General features: G+C 40.3%; 1 long non-coding RNA gene across 1 annotated transcript; it reads right to left on the bottom strand.

The window, feature by feature from the left end:
• Positions 1–629: 629 nt before the first annotated feature.
• On the bottom strand, positions 630–1267 carry LOC147365072 (uncharacterized). Its single transcript, XR_015135128.1, has 2 exons — positions 1099–1267; positions 630–889 (listed from the first exon to the last, which is right to left on the bottom strand). It is a non-coding gene; the product is annotated as an uncharacterized LOC147365072 (long non-coding RNA).
• Between the last annotated feature and the right edge of the window lie 5110 nt (positions 1268–6377).

Here is a 6377-nt window from a genome sequence, read left to right as displayed (position 1 = left end):
CTTTCAATCCCTGGTTTGGGGACTAAGATCCCACATGCTTCACAGCCAAAAAGCAAAAAACATAAAATAGAAACAATATTGTAACAAATTCAATAAAGGCTTTAAAAATGGTCCACATCAAAAAAAAAAAAAAAAAAAACTTAAAAAAAGACTTCTGCATTTATGTTTTTCCATTATTTTGTAAAGCAATGAATATCAAACACCTTGAATAACTACATGGGAAAGAGCAAAATGTACCAGGAACTTGAGGGAGTATCTCAGTTATCATTTTAAAATATTGTCATATATAAAAGCATCATAATACCAATTCCAGTGAGTAAAGTTATGGTACAAAACTAGAGTACAATAAGAAGATTGAAAAATATTTCAGTCATTCAGACCAAACTGTGTCTTTAATTTCCCTTCAGAATCAACTGTTTTCAGAATTATGAAAATACTTCCCTAATCAATCAAACCTTCTACACTGTTACTCTTAATCCTCATCTACATCTAGAGAGGTAACAGAATGTCTGTGCCCTGCAGCCTAAGCTCTCCAAGAGGCACTGCTGGGGCCCCATCAGGTTTGGGCACAGGCTGCAGGTGCCTGGGGAGCACTGTGTGCTCACTGCACAGAGGTAGGTGGCTGAGTCGCTGGGCTCGGAGTCTCTGATACGCAGGGAGACATGCTTGCTGGTTTTATTGGACTGCGCTGTAAATTTTCCTTCCTCTTTGTCTTTGTTGGCATACACTTGCAGCAGAAACTCAGGGCCTTTCCCAGGGTACTGTCTGTACCATATGAAGTACTGAGAAGCACTGTCAGAATAAGTGCAGCCGAGAGAGGCGGCCTCTCCCTCTGGGACGGGCAGAGACGCAGGACTCTGCTCCACTGTGTTCTGCTGGCTGCTCACCGCTGTGCAAAGAGACATAAACGTTCAGTCAGAGAAGGTGGGTTAGGTGGTGATGCTTCCTCTCCAGAATTCAAGTTATCTTTTCACAGGCCTCCCACCTCTACCATCCCTTATTTAAGGGAAATAGTGTTCGTGTTTCTCCATGAGTCTAGAAGGGACAATGACTCCAAATAGTGTATTTTATGGTCCCTTAGAAATGCCCCAAACTTACAGATCAACTGAAGCCACAGGATCACTGGTAAAACTCTTGAGGATTTCATCATTCTTTCCTCCTCTTGTTCACTGAGGATTCAAATTTTAAGCCCTAAAAAAAAAAAAAAAAAAAAAGAGCCGAGCTCAGACATTTCAATTCTTCTGCTTTAGAAATCATAAAAAAAGCCTGTTCTATCAAAGACAAAAGAGACTTTTTTCATTACCCATGCAACACATCACCGAGCTCCTTCTCTCTCCTCCCACTTTCTCCCTCTCTCTCTATCTCTCTCTCTCTCACACACACACACACACACACACACAGGAAGGAATACATGAGCAGGGTCCCTGAGAAGACACTGCCATCTTGTGGATTCAAGACCTTGATCAAAGAAATATTTGAAACATAGACCTTACATTGAGAACTTGTTGGGAGCCACGTTAGGTATTACTGACAAAATGGAGGCACAGTCCCCAGCCCCCTCTCCTCATTCCGCAGGCATGGATCCTGGGATGAAGGAGTTAGGCCTTGTAATTTTGACTTGTCTTTTCCTCACCTCGGCTGAGTTGACTGAAAAGGAATATTAAGGTGCTTATTGGTCTTGAGAGGAGCATGAGAAGGCACAAAGCCTTCTGCAGCATAATAATATATATTATAATTTATTAAGTTAATCATTGACATTTGTTCAAGGACTTTTACAAAAGAGTGTTCCAGGATGAGAACATAGGCTGTAGCTTGAGGCCAAGGGAGGGATTGACATCTGAAGCCTATTTGTGAGGAGAATGTTTATGGCAAAGGAGTTTACTGAATTTAGGGTTTAGAAATAATTAAAATAGTGAGAAGTTAAAGATGTAAGGAATGTTGTAAAGTTAGCATATTTTACTATAGCTTATAGAAATCAGGAATTTTTAGAGACACTATAGCTAGAAGCCTTTTTAAGAGATAGTGAGCTCAGGATGTTAGGGGCAAACAGGACTTAGGAAGATAAATAGTAAACTGAGGAATGTAGCATGAGTTGCAATGTAATCACAAATTAACTATAGGACACATTAGAAGAGGTAGGTAATAGATGATAAGGCTGATTCTGAGAGAATCACTGAAGCAGGAACTCTGTTTGAAGAGCAACAATGATTTATGGAGATAATAAATCTGGGAGAGGGGGAACTGAAAATGTCAAACCGCTGGCCTAATATTTTTGTAAAAGTATAAAAGAGAATCTTAAATTTCGAATAAACAGGCAGTCCATAGAAAACTGAGAGGCTGTCTCATTGGCCGACACCATCCATCTCTTCAGGTTGAATCCCTGGTTGCTGGAGTTGGACTCCAGCAGGAACTGATGAAAATAAAATTTGCTAAGATACATAGTGAAATAATTATGGTGAATATTATAATATCTGAGATTTGATTCAAAATAATCTGTTATAGAGGGAAATTGTAGGTGAGAGTAGAGAGGAAACAATGGTCAAGAGTTGTTAATAGTTGAAGGTGGATAATATCATGTGGAGATTAATAACTCCATTCACTCTAATGTTGCAATTGTCCATACTGTAATGTATTTTACAATTGTAATTGTATTCTTGCAGTTGTCCATATGGTAATGTTTTTAAAAACAAGAAATAGTAGGTGGATTACTTGAGCTAGACAAGAAGAAATATTAATTCTTGCTAAGCAAAGAAATTCAAATAAAAATAATTGGAAATAAAAAAAATTAAAAATTTGAGAAGCATATGGTCCAAGTCAATGTGTGTGGGGATAGAGTGATGTCTACATGTGTGTTTTACATCAAATGGCAACACTTGTATGATTAGAAGCAGTTTTATCTAATGGCCACTCTCTCACACTGAAAAACTAGTCCTAAAATATTCTAGTGATAGAAATCTGGGTGAGGCTCTCATGATTCAGGGGATCTGTGTAACTTTTCTTCATATCAGGCCAACACTTCTATCTTAATTCCCCACTTCTATTTTTAAAGAAATCTAATCTAACTCAAAAGAATCCTTTCAAGACACAATGACCTAAAATCTAACTGAAAAAACATGTTTCCAGCTCACAAATTGGGCAGATTTTTAACAAAGTCAAGGACTTAATTCTTAATTTCATTTTGTACCAGTGGCATATCTGTGGAATCATTGCTTACTTGGGCTGATGGTAGTAGTAGATGGACCAGCCTTCAGTACCTAGAGTGTAAATAAAACCCAAAGGACGTGTTCATGGGTCTAATCCCTCTTCTTGTATACAGCCCTGGCATCTCAGGATTAATCTCCGAAGTTATGGGTCTGGTATCAGTCTCTCTAAGAAGCTTCCCTGATGGCTCAGTGGTAAAGTATCTGCCTGGCAATACAAGAGACATGGGTTCAATCCCTGGGTTGAGAAGATTCCCCAGGAGAAGGAAGTGGCAAGCCACTCCAGTATTCTTGCCTGGAAAATCCCATGGACAGAGGATCCTGGCAAGGCTATAGTCCATGGGGTTGCAAAAGAGTCAGACATGACTTAGCAACTAGATAAGAACAGCAACAATCACTCTCTGCCTTTCTATTGTACCCTAACCAGCAAACCAGGTTTATCAGAGGGCTACTATGCAAGAAGCTTAACTGAGTCTAACAGAAAAAGAAGCACAGACAAGTACTGTTCCTTCTCATTTCGCCTCCTGCCTCATGCCCTTGTAGAAGCTAGTGGCTAGAGAGAGCAATGCAGCAGGTCCCTTTCTGCTCAAGAACTAGGTAAACAGTATCCATCAAAGATGGACTGGTCAGGTCCTCCCTATTCCCACTGATGACTGTGTAGGAAGTTGGATGAGGGAGAAGATGCTAATGGTGAGATCCTTTTCTTTAAGAGAACATTGCTTTCGACAAAACTCACACAGCTATTTCTCACTCTCCTCCTCTTCTGGGAATCCTATTATACTTATGTCAGAAAATTTGACAATGTCCCCCAGGTCCTTTAGTCTCAGTTCATTTTTCTTCATTCATTTTTCTTTCTGCTCTCTGACTGGACGATTTCAATTAGCCTATCTTCAAGTTCTTTCTCCTGTCTATTCAAATCTACTGTTGAATTTTTCTTAGAAAATGTTCTCTGTGTAACAATTTCTCTGCCCTGAGAGAGTGCTGAGTTAGGTGACATAGACAAGTCCTTTGCGTTAGTCCTTGAGGGAGCTACGAGACAGGTTAAAGCAGTGAAGCTCTGCTCTTTCATGACAAAGAGCTCTTCCCCCTCCACCACCAGAACCCACACTGGGGATTAAAAACTGTCATGGATCCAGTGATGGAAAGATGGAACAAGGGTGAGTGAAAACACCACAGGGCTTTCCTGCCATGCGTCCGTTTCCTTCTACTTATGTGTTTGCTCGGCTGCTGCACAGCTGTCTGTGGTGTGTGCCTCTGTGTACAGGTAAATGTGCTAAAGTTTCCTGTCTTTCTAAGCTGTCCTCTTCCTGGACCTTTGGCTGCAGAGAGAAGACTTTTCATGGCCTTTTTTGTCTACATCTGTTGGCATTTCCAGGTTCCTGGCTTCTCCAGGACACACTTGAGTTACATGAGGCAAAAGGAAGCTCAGGGAACTCACTGCTCTATCATTCCTCAAGCCCCAGGTTCCTAAGCTAGTCTGGCTTCTTCTCTCCAAATTCTTATGTTTTTCTTTTACATGTGGTCCAGGGTTTCTAACTTTCCTTAACAGGTTGAGTAGGAAAAAAAAAAGTACACCTACTACAGCTTGTCAGAAGTGGAAAGAGAGCATGATGCTTCCTTCTTTCCCTGAAGAGTGAACCTCTGACCAGCTTGGCTAGTCCACCTTCTTGGCAGTAGGCAAGTCAAAATGGTGTTAAAATTATTTAATTCTTGTTCAGCCACCTAGATTCTCCTGTTGAATAAATACTGCCCTAGATTGTGGAGATAACTATGGTTTACTTGAATACACTGCTCTAAGAATTCCCTTAAATGGCCCAGTAGGCCCAAGGTGGTGAATATAAATGATCTCTGTAAATGGTGTGAAAATGCCCTTATTCCTCTTGCTCCTTATCATTCTATACAAAAGTTTTGAGTGTGATTAGGAAATGACTAGGAAAAATGGCAAAGTTATAGCTACTAGAATGATCACGCCAATTTTGTGGTAGTGGAAAAGGAGCAACAACCCTGGTACTAGAGAAGGGAACACCTTAGACCCTGGAAAGTTTGTGTTTGTTCTAAGGGAAGATTGTTCATGCTCTCTTTGTATCCTAGACCCAGTACTGCAGCCTAAGCAGAACAACCATATGGTCTGTGAAAACAGAAAAATTGGTATGAATATGGCTTTTCCTGGAGTGTTCTTCTGTGCCTGATGTCATCAATGGAAGCTGTTCAACATGGATTCCCAACCCCTTATGTGTACAAACCTATAAATCAGCACAACTTTGTTTCAGTATGGCAGGTTCAAATGCATATGCTTTTGTGTCTGCCCATCTTGAATTATGCCTCATGAATGACACTGCTCATATAACTTACTAAGTGATATAATGATGATTGTAATCAAGTTTAATAATAAATTTAAAACTGGACCAATCTGTCTCCCTTGGAGTTATATGTTTGTGTTTGGGAAGAAAGAACATCTCTCCATTGGGAAGGATGGTTGATCTTTGGTCCCTTTTTGGAAATTAAACCAAAGACCAGTGTGTCCAGTTCCCTTGCATGGGTCATAATGAATATTATACTACGTCCAAGCTGTTTATATCCTGGAACTTACTCACAGTTGACTGAATCTGGGATCCTAGGAGACACGATTGAGCTTAATCATGCAGACTGGTCTCATTCTGCTGTACAAATTTCTGCTCACAGTTGCTATTTATTCACTAAGCTCTGTTCAGCTCTTTTGGACTGTAGCCTGCCAGGCTCCTCTGTCCATGAGATTTTCCAGGTGAGAATACTGGAATGGGTTGCCATTTTCTGTTCCAGGGTATCTTCCCAACCCAGGGATTGAATCATTGTTTCCTGCGTCTTCTGGATTGCAGGCAGATTCTTTACCACTGAGCCTTAAGGGAAGACCTGCTAATAGTGGATTTAATTAAATGTTGTTAGAGGAAAATCAAATAGATTTAATCTCAGTCTTTGTCATTCAGAGAAATAAGAACAGTGGATGGAGTGGCAAACTCTCAAGAAAAATTTCTAGAAACGAATACAATTTGGAACCATGAAATGAATGTTGTTGAAAGGCAGTTCGCTGTGAGTCTCTTATACTTCTACATGATGTTCTGGGTTTACCAACAACGTAAGGTCATTACCACTCAACCTGAACCATTTCTCAGAGTTGTGCTTGCAGCATGTAACCTTGAT

This window comes from Bos grunniens, chromosome 10 (genome assembly GCF_055505025.1).
Source record: "Bos grunniens cultivar Pamir isolate PY7600 chromosome 10, Bosgru_T2T1.0, whole genome shotgun sequence".
Classification (NCBI taxonomy): Eukaryota; Metazoa; Chordata; class Mammalia; order Artiodactyla; family Bovidae; genus Bos; species Bos grunniens.
This window is presented reverse-complemented; position numbering and strand designations above follow the sequence as displayed.